General features: G+C 37.6%; 1 long non-coding RNA gene across 1 annotated transcript in view; it reads left to right on the top strand.

Moving 5' to 3' along the window:
* The first annotated feature begins 2,490 nt into the window (after positions 1-2,490).
* The window catches only part of LOC139353065 (uncharacterized), a 108,152-nt gene continuing 96,810 nt past the window's right edge, over positions 2,491-13,832 (top strand). The window contains exon 1 of the long non-coding RNA XR_011604195.1: positions 2,491-2,736. This is a non-coding gene — a long non-coding RNA (uncharacterized lncRNA). The remainder of the gene's footprint in view (positions 2,737-13,832) is intronic.

Below are 13,832 nucleotides of genomic sequence, written 5' to 3' on the forward strand. Positions count from 1 at the left end.
GGTTAGATCGACTCGGCTAGTGATCCTGATCAAGAATATATATACTTCCTTCTGCCTGTTACATAATTTCCGACGAATCTAGTATACCCTTTTACTCTACGAGTAACGGGTATAAAAATATGAAAAAGCTAGCGTCACTTTTGATTATTTTCTTTTATACTCTGTTATATAGGATTATTTTGGATTTCATAGTTATACCCGTTACTCGTAGAGTAAAAGGGTATACTAGATTCGTCGGAAAGTATGTAACAGGCAGAAGGAAGCGTTTCCGACCCCATAAAGTATATATATTCTTGATCAGGATCACTAGCCGAGTCGATCTAGCCATGTCCGTCTGTCCGTCTGTCCGTCTGTCCGTCTGTCCGTCTGTCCGTCTGTCTGTCCGGATGAACGCTGAGATCTCGGAAACTATGAGAGCTAGGCTATTGAGATTTGGCGTACAGATTCCTGAGCTTCTTACGCAGCGCAAGTTTGTTTCAGTAGACTGCCACGCCCACTCTAACGCCCACAAACCGCCCAAAACTGTAACTCCTACAGTTTTGATGCTAGATAGAAAATTTTAACTGAAATGTATTGTTCTTAACAATACCTATCGATTGACCTAAAAAAAAGTTTGCCACGCCCACTAAAACGCCCACAAACCGCGAAAACCTGTGACGCCCACAATTTGCATGCTAGATAAGAAATTTTAACTGAAATGTATTGGTGTCGTCAATACCTATCGATTGATCCAAAAATAAATTTTCCACGCCCACTCTAACGCCCATAACGCTTAAATCTGTCTACCGCCGGTAGGTGGCGCATTTTAATCTCGCTTTGCTGCTTGCATATCTCCATTTCCCTTTGAGTAACGGGTATCTGATAGTCGAGGTACTCGACTATAGCGTTCTTCCTTGTTTTGAATTATTATGTAAGAGGCGGACGACTATATCATATAGCTGTTATAGGAACATTCGGCTTACAATACAAATACAAATCTTCCAAGTATGCAGTTTCAGTAACCTACGTATAATTGCATTTGCATGATATGGTTTAAGCTACAAGAATATATAAATTTAGGATTTAGGATATTGGGAGACAAGTTTGCGTAGAAACGGACAGATCAATGGGAATAGGGACGGTCATGGCTAGATGTACTCATCAAAGTTCGGAAACTTCTTTATCATTGCGATGGCAACTTCTGCTTGAAATCATAATACCATCTAGATGGTATCTAAAAAATGACGAATTAGAGTTATAATTTTTCGGTCAATCGATAGGTATTGACGAGACTAATACATTTCAGTTAAAATTGTTTTCTAGCATGGAAATTGTGGGCGCCACTGGATTAGACGCCTTGTGGGCGTTAGAGTGGGAGTGGCATATTCGTGTAACAAACTTGCGCTGCGTACAAGGCTACGGAATCTAAATTTAAAATGCCAATTCTCTATTTTCGATAGTTTCTGAGATTTACGTTTTTTTTTAAGTTTGTGGGCGTTACAGAGGGCGTGGCAAATTAGTGTTTGGGTCAATCGGTAGGTATGGATGAGAACAATACATTTCAGTTTCAGTTTCAACTTTTATTCTAGCATCAAAACTGTAGGAACCACAGTTTTGGGCGGTTTCTTGGCGTTAGAGTGCGCGTGGCACACTGCTAAAACAAACTTGCGCTGCGCAATAAGCTCAGGAATCTGCATGCCAAATCCCAATAGCCTAGCTTTTATGGTTTCCGAGAACTCAGCGTTAATACGGACAGACGGACATGGCTAGATCGAATCGGCTTGTGATCCTGATCGAGAATATATATACTTTATGGGGTCGGATGCGTTTCCATCTGCCTGTTACATACTTTCCGACAAATCTAGTATACCGTTTTACTCTACGAGTAACGGGTATAATAACATATTCGTGAACCTGAGAGATAAATATTGAAGGAATTTGCCACCGACTTAAAAGTATTTTATTGATTTTATTTTGGTAGCCAATTAATTAGTTTAACTATTTAACACCTTTTAAATTGAAAAACGTTATTAAAATTGTGGCTGGTTAAGCCACGACGCTATTGACTTTTGGCCAATACAGAGAAACATTATTTATCGTAATATTTGTTTCCGTCTGTGTTTCATTTGTGTGTATACGTAAAGAATACAAGCAACCACATTGATTGGCTGTTGTCTGGTTAGTGCTGATGGTGATTCTCATTAGTACATTTTATAAAACTGAAATAACGATGTGTGAAATCTGGGCGGAGCTCAAGTATTTAACATCTTAATCCATTAAAGGGCCATATGACACTTGCTTAAATTTCGACTGACTAATTGGATTTATTTGAAAATGACATGGTAACCTAGAGAAAAGGGGTTAAAATAAAAAAATGTATACTATATATTAAATCAAAACCTAAACGCTTAGGTTTCAATAACTTTTAAAATGAGTCAAATTACTAAATCGCAATATAAACACGTGTCATATGGCCATAAGGCATATGTATTTTTAGAGACAACATTTAAACTCCAGTTGTAGTCTTACGTAAAAGAGAGATGAATCGGGAGCTCGAAGAAAACTTTAATACACGTTTTTTTAACATTAAATCTAGTCCTATAAATGCAAGTGATAGAAATGACAATAATAACAAAATTACCAAAACGGGTAAATTTGGATTATTTAGTATCGACAATATTCTAAGCACTTTAGAACCTCATCCTAAACTTAATTACCAAACTAAACAAAATATAACTACTGCAATAAAGCCGTCAAGTAAGAAAATTTTTAAATTAAAAACGTATTTGGGACAAATTTTTTGATCCATAATAGATCAGTAATCAGTGACCAAATTTGTTCTGGCGGAAGCCCATGACACATAACGCCGGTGTAAAAAAAAACTAAATTTTACTTCAGCAATCCGATGTTTTAACACCCTTGTGACTGAAATATTATACAGAAAAATACAAATACCAAAAGAAAAATGATAAAAACTTAGGATATTTCATCCTCTAGTCACCCGACTAACAATAAGGGTGACGAATAGTACCGGAAAAATGCGCGAAAAATTAATTAGTAAAATACGCGTCGAACAGTACCATCCAATTCGGGCCATCCATTGAACAGTTAAGCAGTTTTTTAAAGTGTAAGAAAAGTGTTTGCACTTTTTTATTTTCGAACTCGAGTTCTGATAAACCGAATCAAAGACTCATTTTACAGGTAAAAGAATACCCTTTAACTTTCTTATACACAGCATTGAAGTCCATTTATTAGTTTAGAAGCTACACTTCGTCAAAGTTGAAAAAGTTGGAAAAAATTCAATAACTGTGGCATAAATGACTTCTTTAAAAATACACGCCGAAAAACCGAAATTACTTTTATGCTTTTATCTTGAAGGCTGAACCTTAACGAAGAATATGAGCCATAGATCACGACAATACGTCGCTAAATAGTTTTTTTACAGGTATCCAAGTTCAGTATTCGGGAGCAGCGGGTGTTAAACATTATTTTAAATTTTCAGTGATGGTTTATCAGAACTCGAGTTAGAAAATAAAAAAGTGCCAAAAACGTTTATTACACTTTAAAAAATAATTGGTACCATACAAAAAAATTTAAGCGCCTTTTTCTAAATCATGGAGATGTACCTTACCGAAAAACCAAGGTCGCCTTCGTGGCGTATTTCGTCGATTTTTTTGTAAGCTGGTGTAATTTTTTTGTTTGAGCAGTTTGAGCTAAAAAACTTTCACTTTTTGAAAAGCCCTCTAGTTTACGGAGGAATAGCTAGAAAATACTAAATGTAAATGGCTGAAAGTACTTCCGTCTTTGAGGAAGCGCTATAATTTTTGTCAGCTCCCACCTGCATTCCTCTGTCCGTCCGTCTGTTTGTATGAATTCTAAGATCTCGGAAAATATAAGAGCTTGAATGTTGGGATTTGGTATGAAGATTCTTGGGCTTCCTGCTTCCATAACAATTAAACCCGAATAGCGCCCACATTCAATTTTTTGTAAAACTTTAAATGAGATTTTGTTTTTGCTATCAATATCTAATTACAGGCCAAAAACTGTTGAAATCGGAACATTCATTATAGATTTATAGCCAAATAATAACCAAAAATTAACAAATTCAATCAAGATTATCTCCATTCCTCTCCCATTTTTTGCTGTGTTTTTTCAAGACATTAGGAATGTTGCCATGCTATATTTTATTATAAAGGATATCAAAAGTTGTTTGATTCGGTGTGGAATTAATGCTCTGATTATATTCTTGAGCTGCTCTTATTATACCCTTGCAGAGTGTATAATGATTTCCATCAGAAGTTTGCAACGCAGTTCAGGAGAAGTTTCCGACCGGATTAAATTATATATTCTTGATCAGCATCACTAGACGAGTCGATCTAGCTATGTCCGTCTATCTGTCCGTCTGTTCCTTTCTACGCAAACTAGTCTCTCAGTTTAAATGCCATCGGGTTGAAACCTTTTAAAAGTCTTATTAGTATGACAGGAACAAGCCGGATCGGACAACTTTATTATATAGCTGCTACAGGACAATGACAAAATAATAAAAAGACAGTTATATATCTTTTATTTACGGTAGTTAATTAAAATGGAACAATATCTTTATTAGTTTTTAGTTTTCCTAAAACCGGAAAACTTTGTACATACAATGCTCCCACGGTAACGACCTACAAGGGTATAGAAACTTCGGCTTTCCGAAGTCAGATTTCTTTCTTGTTACGATTTCGAAATAGTCAGTTAGATAAAATGGTTCTCTTATGCAGCGAGCTGGTTCTGTTAATGTCGAGTGTGTTCTTTCAACATGTCCATTTGATGTACTGTGTATCGGATCTACGCAGTGTAAGGGTAAGCCTCACCTTTGTGCAAAAGATTTGGGCCGAGGTAATGCTCGGTTCGATATCGGTCATAAATACGTTGGCTTGGGAAAATTTTTGAATATTATATATTCTTTTATCTTTTAAATAAGTTTGTCCAAATTTACATTCTACTGATTTTTTTTATCATTTTCGTAGAAAAGCAAAATAATTAAGTAAACATTTTATTATTTCTCTGTCTTTTGAGTTTTCTACGGCTTTTAAAAATATTTTATTAATATGAAATTGTTAGAAAAATTTTTTTTAATGGTGTATGACAAAAGTCTTTTAAAATATAAGGAACTCCTACCGTTATGTAAGGGGAAAGATATTCTCTTAATATAGGTTCAAAATTTTACGCAGTGTCATTGTCCTGTCAAAACTTGGAGTGACTTAATAACAGTTGTTCCTTAAACTGATTTAACGGTTTTCGGGACTTTTGTATTGAGAGCTCGTAAGTAACTGTCGACACTTTCAATCTGTTTGACAAACACCATATATTTCCAGACAAATTGGGAAAATTATCAGAGCGAAACAGGTTTATTTTTGTTCTCAGCTGTTCTTCTCAGTTGTTCTTCGCTGAACAGAAATCAGTTTGTTTTGTTTCAAAAAATTGGAGCCAATTGCCGGAAAGAACGGACGTGTTTTGCACGAGTTCCGGAAAAAACACCCACAAAAAGGTAAATACAAATAACTTTAAATAGTCTAGGTTAGGTAGGTTAGCTAGGTGTGGTTGGAGATTAGATTACTAATTCCCCACTTAGGCCATACTGGGCGTCTTGTGATACCACATAATCTCATTGCAGATCCTTTTCCCTACGTCATGGGTTATTGGTTTTCACGAAACAGTTTGTCCTTTTTAGGAAACATAGGAGTTTGGGAATGCTTACGCCCTGAATGGCCGCAAAGCTCGAAAGTGAGTAGCTCCCTAGGGTTTGAAAGCGCTTGAGGTTATGTGCTGGGCAGAAGCATAGGAGGTGTTTAATGCTCTCCTCTTCGTCTATCTGCTTGCAGCTTGCGCGCGTGAGTCCCTAGAAGACAATGGGCCGTGAGGGCGTTTATGAGAGTTTTGGTTCTTTTCGGGTTGTAATTTGGCCAAGTAAGTCTGGAATTGTGGCAGGTTGTTGTCGGTTATTGGAGAGGGTGTACAGTACTGAGGTGGAGCTTGGAGGTAGCCATGGGCATACCCAGAGTGTCCTCATCGCGAAGGATGTCGGCGGTTGTCCTTTGTCTTGCTAGCTCGTCTGTTATCAGATGTCCTCAATTTTACGGTGTCCAGGCACCCAGATAAGGTTGATTTTCAGATGAGTGGCCATCTCGTTCAGAGATTTGCGGCATTCAGGGATAGTTGTTGAGTTTGTTGTGTAGGAGTCGATGGCCCAGCCCTCAGGCTGTCCGAAAAGATGAAAATGTCTGTGTCGTGATGTTCTGATGTATCCAGGTGAAACATGGCTTCCTGGATTGCCATGACTTCCGCTTGGAAAACACTACAGAGGTCTTGTAGACGGAATGAGACTTTTATGTCCAGTTCGGAAGAAAAAACTCCCTGACCTGTTTGGGAGTTAAGCTTGGAGCCGTCTATGTATATGTTTAAGGCGTTTTCGAATTGGTGTACGGGTAGGTATGGAATCTTGTATCTTTTTTCGAAGATGACTATGGGTGGAATGTAGTCTGCAATATGTGGTATGGATATCTGATTTGATAGGATACTGGAGTGACTTGTTGAGCCTGTTGTCCATGCCGCTCCTTCGCGGAGCTAAAGCGCTGTTGCAGACGCCCAGCTTTTGGGAAGTAGGTCCAGGGGATGAAGGTCGAGCATTGCACAGTGGTTCGGCTTGTATGGAGCTGCGGCCATAATTACTTTTAGTTGTTATATTGTTACAAAATTTTCTCCAAAATTAAAAAAAAACATTATAAATATATGTATGTTATAAGAAATGGCCATATCGTACGTCTATATAATATAGCTGCTATAGGAACGATCGCCGCCGTGACGACACCTTTTTTTTCCACCACCAACTTTGAAGTCTCATTACTTTTTGAACAGCCCTCGTATCGAGGCAATTTTTTTTTTATTTACTTTGAACCTTTTGTAATACAATAAATAAAAAAGTTTTCAATTATTTTTTGCGTTTTCAAATAAGAATTTTTTTAAAAAGGGTCCAAAAAACGGGTTTTGAATGAGAAGACCCCCTTAAATAGAAAATTAGTATTTATTAGCAAATTTTTTCTTATTTTTAGAGGTATGTTGTCTAAACTTCCAGACTATAAGGTTGGTGTAGTTTTTCATTTGCTGCCATAGGAAAAATCAACTATTTTGTTTATATTTCATAAATTTAAATATCTTCCCCCGTCTAATTCTCAAGCTATACACCTACTAAAATAATATCATATCAAAAAATTATAAATTAAACAATCATATTGTAAGCCAATTTATTATACTGATATTTTCAAAGCTATTAACGAATTAATATAATTATAACAAAGATTTATAATGTTCCTTCAAGTAAGTTGAAGTTCAAGTAAGTTCAAGTAACGTTGATTTGTCCTTCTTTCCATGTTTTCTTTGCCCAGTTATAAATGGGTCCGACCGTAAAATGAGTGTGTTCAATATGTCTGTGTTTGTTTCAATCCGTGACATTTTTCGGCTGTGATACAATCTACATTTTTTTAATTCCTTATTATTAGACTCGGCAGCTTCTTCCGAAAGCTCTCCGATTGACACGAGTGCATGCTCAATTACAGAAAATCCATGAACTAACACCTTGTGGACTGTAGCTGGCAAATAGTACCATGGATACTCTTTTATCAATTCCTTAGCAGTATCGATGGCATATTCATTAAATTTGTCCAAATTTATTTTGTACCCCGAGGCGATAGCTTGGAATATAGTGGCACAACGATGGATTAAGTTTTCATTAAGCCCTGTAATTTCAGAAGCCAATTTTGGATTTGAAAAAAATTTTCTATGCAATGCATTGTGTTTAGTGTTTCAGTGGCGGCGGTGCGGAGCGAAAATTACAAGGTAACAATTCTTTTCTAGGGAAGGGCAGCACACGATGTTTTCATAGAGAAGAATGGACCTGACTATTGCAGTGTATAGCCAGTTAACTATTACGGGGGAAAAACCTCTATAGCTTTCTTACAAGCGAAGAGTGCTATGGTCGCTTTACGAGTGCGGTCTAAGATGTTGTCTGTCCAGTGGAGCTTTTTGACAAGGATAACACCTAAGTACTTTGCTTGGTTGCTGAGGGTTAGGCGCGTTTGGTGTAGTTTTGGGAGAGTTAGATTTGGTATCCTATACTTCCTTGTGAATAGAACTATTGTAGTTCGGCCTTTTCTGGGTGAACTCCCAGTCCACAACCCGCTGTCCACCTAGAGAGGGTGGATAGAGCTATCTCCATCAGATTGCATAGATCTTGAGGAAATTTACCCTGTAGTATGCTTCCAGAGAGTATTCCTTATTGCGGAAACCTCTCTCTATACAAGATACTAGAGAGTGGAGAGCGGTATCTGTTGATCTGCCTTTACGGTACGCATGTTGTGCGTCGGAGAGATGGCTTGGGTTGGTAGTTAGCCTGATATGTATGTCAATTAGCCTTTCCAAGGTCTTCAACAAGAAGGAAGAGAGACTTTTCGGGCGGTGTTGGGTCGGTGAGGGAGAGTTGGCCGGTATACAAATTACTTTAGCGTCCAGCCACCTTGATGGAATGTGGTTTAGTGCTATGCATTCGTTGAAGATGGCTGTCAGCCAGGGGAGGGATGTATCTAGTGTCCGTTGTATTTGGGCCGGGAAGAGCCCGTCCGGGCCGGGGGACTTGAATGGCTTAAAAGAGATAATGACCCACTTCATGCGGTCATGGTTTGAGATTTTGGCTATGCTCTGGTCGTCAAGGGTTTCCTTTATGTAGAGGTCCTCCACTGCTTGGGGAATGAAATGGGTGTCTAACAGGAGTTCAAGGGATTCCTGACTGTTTTTCGTCCAGCTGTCAGCATTGGTTTTTATGAAGCCAGTGGTTGCTGGAGATTTTGCTAAAATTCTTTTGAGTCTGGATCCCTTCGCAGTAGATTCTGTGCAACTGCAGAAATTCGGCCACTCGCTTTGAAGGTTCGCCAGGGTTGTGTGCCACCATGGCGGCTTGTGCTTTCTTTTGACTTTTCTGCTTGGGCAAGCCCTTTTTATGGACTCACCGCAGATGTCAGTGAAAATATAAACTAGGTTTTCTAATTCTTGACCGTTGACTACGTGCGTCGGTGGAGCGTGATCGACTCGGCTAGTGATCCGGATTAAGAATATATATACTTTATGGGGTCGGAAACGCTTCCTTCTCCTTGTTACATACTTTCCGACGAATCTGGTATACCCTTTTACTCTACTAGTAACGGGTATAAAATGTCTCCAGGAGGGGACTTAATAACTAATAACAATTTGTGCAGTAGATTTTATTAATAAAACACATCAGATATTCCTACAAACAAATGGCATTTACTGACGACAAAGTAGTCCTGAGCCGCTCGAGATGCCCAAATAGAGCAACAGCTCAACTAGCGGATTATCTGGTGGTAGTTGAGAAGTGGCTATCAGACTGGCGTATTAAAATAAATGAACAAAAGTGTAAACATATAACGTTTATTCTTAACAGGCAATCGTGCCCCCCGCTAACTTTGAACAGTACGCAGATCCCCCAAGCCAACAATGTAACATATCTCGGCGTCCACCTTGACAGACGTCCAACTTGGAGGAAACACATTGAATGCAAGAAAGTACATCTCAAACTTAGAGCGAGCAGTCTACACTGTATTATAAATTCTCGATCACCCCTGTGTCTAGAGCTCAAGATTCTACTCTACAATTCCACTAAAGTCCATTTGGAATTACGGCTCAAAAACATTGCGAACAATCAGTGAAGCACCACGGTATGTTCGGATACGCAGGTTAAAAATGAAATATCTAATCAGAAAGCAGCTTCCTATTAGAAACTTACACTGCTCCGAAATAATCGCTTAAGGAATCTAACACGGGTCTCGAACAGAACCCGTCTACTTCGAAACGATCTACAACCCCCGGCAATAATTATCAGGTCAATTTATTCTAAAGTCAGTCTACATGACTGTTAGTTAGCTTATAAATATTTTTTTTTAATTTGATCCGCTTATTGTTAGTCTCATTTAAGAAAAGATTCAATAAATAAGGCGAAAACAAAAAAAAATTTTTTTGTTTTCTTTTTAACTCTGTTACTGGGGTCGCTTGTTGGACCTACAAATAAAAAAAAATAATAAACCCGACAAATTAAAAAAAAAAGTAAATATAGGAAACATGTTCAAATATTTACCCCGCTGACCCAGTCTTGGTAAGTGTAGCTAATTATATATCGATAGGCTCAGCTGACCCCAACTGACAGCCACAAATGAAAAATCAATTATGCCAAGAATAAAATTAAAGCTGTCTTGGTTCCATTTTTTTGAATACTTTCTGAATTATTATTTTTAAGTATTATAACTGAACTATCACTGTGGACGGCAGTCCACGTAGTGACGAAACGCCCCAGGGGTGTTTGCGAAGTCGACTACTATATATACACGAAGAAATAAAAACCTTCTGTAATCGTCCGATTGTATCGAGTGATACATCAATCGAAAAATATTGCAAAACTAAAAGGATTACATACCAAGACCTTAAAAGAAACAATTTCCTTGGGAAAAAGCGCGGTGAAAGTGTAAAAGTGATTTTTTTAGAAAATTTTATCTGTTGGGGATAAATACCGCTGTTATTCTGCCGAATGTAAAAAAATTAAGAAATTCTATTTCACAAAAGTTGATATCAGGCCTTTGGTTTGCTTAAGGAACGATCGAAAAATTGGTGGGAAAATAATATGAAACAAGTTATATCTTCGGTGTTTTTTAACTTGTAACCTCCTACGCTTGGAAAAACTACTTTATAACTAGTTCTGAATTTTGTATTTAATTTCATCAAAATTGGACGACTATATAATAGAGCTGCCATAGGAAGGATCGGAAAATTGGTGGAAAAATAATATCAAACAAATTATAGCTTAGGTGTTTTTTGACATATTATCTTATACTATTGGGAATATAATTTTTGGTATTTTTAAATTTAATATTAAAACTGCAAGGGTATATAAATTTCGGCTTGCCGATGTTCACTTCCTTTCTATTTTTTGGTACGTTCTTTTTTTTAAAATAAGTTTGCTTAGAATTTGCAAGTTTGGGGTCTGTTCCTCTTCAAAACCATGCGATACACCATTATCATTTTTCATTTCAATATTAATTTATATTCTTTTTGATTGAAAGTTCCTTATTGAATTGAGAGTAAATAATTTTAATTCCTTGGCTAGGAACAATAAAATAATAATAAATAGGCTTACAATAAATGGTGAGAGTTCTGAGGTAGGTCAGATTTAAAAAGTAATAATAGTCAATTATCTATCAACAACACATATACATTCATATATTTTATCAAAAAAAAACATCCATTAGGCAAATTTAAAGGAATAATTATAACATATAGTTCGATGTTCGAGTCAATGAAGAAGCAGAATGGATTAAGACCACATGTAGGCATAAATTTCATTATAGAAACAAACGCCACTTGTCCACTTTGCAGACGAGCATGTAGTAGAAGCGAGTTCGGGAATCCTGAATCGAGTGAGGTTTGACGGTTGGTCGCTATAGTGCCATCAACTGGGGTTAGTCCGCGTACAGGTACTGTTCCGCGAACACGTCCTCAGACTAGACAGGTTGCTCGTAATAATCGAGTTGCCTCAACCATTCCATGGCAAGTTCCTCAGCTGGCAACGGCGTTTCAGAAGAGTGGGTGTACTAAATAATAGCAGGGGCCTTAGAAAATCAAATGTCGAGCTTCGCAGTGTCAACCTCTAATAAAATTAGTGTCACCATGGCAAATTTAAAAGTTGGTCAAAGTCGTGGAGGATCACAAGGTTTTATGTCTAGGGGTAATCCACCTCGCGAAAATTTTCGAGATCATTTTAACGATCACTTAGTAGTTAAAACAAAGAGAGTATTCAATTTTATTTCCAACTGGAACAAAAAATTTAGCGGTTCTAATGTGTACATCCCCATCGAGGATTTTATTTATCGAGTGATTAAGATTATCGGAAATTATGATTTGTTGTTTCAGTTTGCAAACTAATTATCTTCGGTTCCGGCATTGACATTCTACTAGCGTGTATATCAGTCTCGCGATCTCACAACTTGGTTCTGTTTGTGTGATTGACTTAAGGAAAGATATCAAGATCAACGATATGATCGCGATATCAAAGAAGCTTTACGACGTCGAAAGCAGAAACCTTTGATAACTTCCTAGATTCGATGTTAGAAATAGCTGAGGCATTAAGGGGACCATTGTCTGACTTCGAAATAACGGCAGAGGTTTGACATAATCTAAGGTGGGAATTGAAACACTAGTTGTTGCATGATCCAACTCCAACCTTGGCTGCGTTACGAACCGAATGCCACAGACATGAAGAGTTTTGCAAAGGGTAAATACTCGACCTGCGGTCAACGAAAATCAATTCATCAACCAGACAGATGAAGCTTTTGAAGTCGACCAGGACACAAATGAAGTTTGTGCCATTCGCTCGATGGACAATTTAAAATGTTGGAACTGTGACAAAATAGGACATCATTATAAAGATTGTCTAAAGACACTTCGCATTTATTGTTATGGGTGTGGGTTAATTAACACTTACAAACTCAATTGTCCGAAATGTCATTCCAGGTCGAAAGACCAATCTCGGGATATTCTTCAGGTTATTAAACGAATATCCATTGCAAGTCTCGGAACCGATCTTATCAGAACCTAACCAAGACGAACTTATCATAGATCTTATAAAATTTACTCCCTGTCATAAACGTTTAGAGAAGCTGCTATCCGAATGGGAAAGTCGGGACATTGTAGCAGCCTTAAGAGCTAAAAGTCGCACACCAAGCGCATTCAAAATTATTACAGGAATTTTCGGGAGCTAAGGAAAGTTGTTATTTCATCACTCGTGCACAAGCATAACGACATTCGTCCCTTTTCACAAATATAAATGTATGGTCAATCATATTTAGCTCTGTTGACAAGACAAAACAGAGTTTGTAATAGTACCTTCAATTAATAAGGATGTCATTTGCGGTATGGATTTCTTCAATTGTCATACAACTTCAAGGCTGATACTCGCCGCTGAAAGAGTTTATAATAGTTTATAAAACTGTAGGATATTGCACGAATATTTATATATGTAAGGAACCGTGTTCCGACAAACTTACCCTCTCTTTAAATCCTGGGCGATGAGATCTCATCTTACCCTCTCTTTAAGTCCCCCTTTGGGAAAATATTATATTGGATATATATATAAATATACGTGCCCCAAAGTACTGTCCTTAAGTATACCAATTCATTTAAACACAAAATATATGTATATATTATGCCAGAGGCATGCGACTTCTTCAACGGCTGGTGGAGAGATTCGTCCTCTAATTGTTGTTCAAGATTCGCACTTTGTCTATTTATTCGGTTGGTTTAAATATATTTCAATGCATGTTTTAATGCTTCCAATGATTTTTTTTTGTTTTTCATTTGTTATCCAATTGTATTATTTGAGGATAGTGGTCTTTGGTTATGCATGAGTTCACTGTAGCTTTAGTTGGCTCGATTAACACATTTATATTGCATCACTACTTTTTCCGACGTATGCTACGCCTCTGAACGGATGGTTCCTGAACAAATTTTAGGAGCATGGAGATTACGGATAATGCGTCCACAAACATCGCAATATGTCGGATGTAGTCCTTATTGCTGATCCTCTCCACGTTCTTTGACGACAATGGCGGCGCTTATTCGACACATAAGGTTCTTTCGAACTGCAATTGTGTTCTCCTCAAGGACTGTTGGATATGGCAGAAGACTCCGTGGACGACTACCCCCTAGGAAAGTCGTCTTCCCTCTGAGCTGCCGGCTTCCGTCAGCAAGACACCCAA

Source organism: Drosophila suzukii, chromosome 3 (genome assembly GCF_043229965.1).
Source record: "Drosophila suzukii chromosome 3, CBGP_Dsuzu_IsoJpt1.0, whole genome shotgun sequence".
NCBI classification, from domain to species: Eukaryota; Metazoa; Arthropoda; class Insecta; order Diptera; family Drosophilidae; genus Drosophila; species Drosophila suzukii.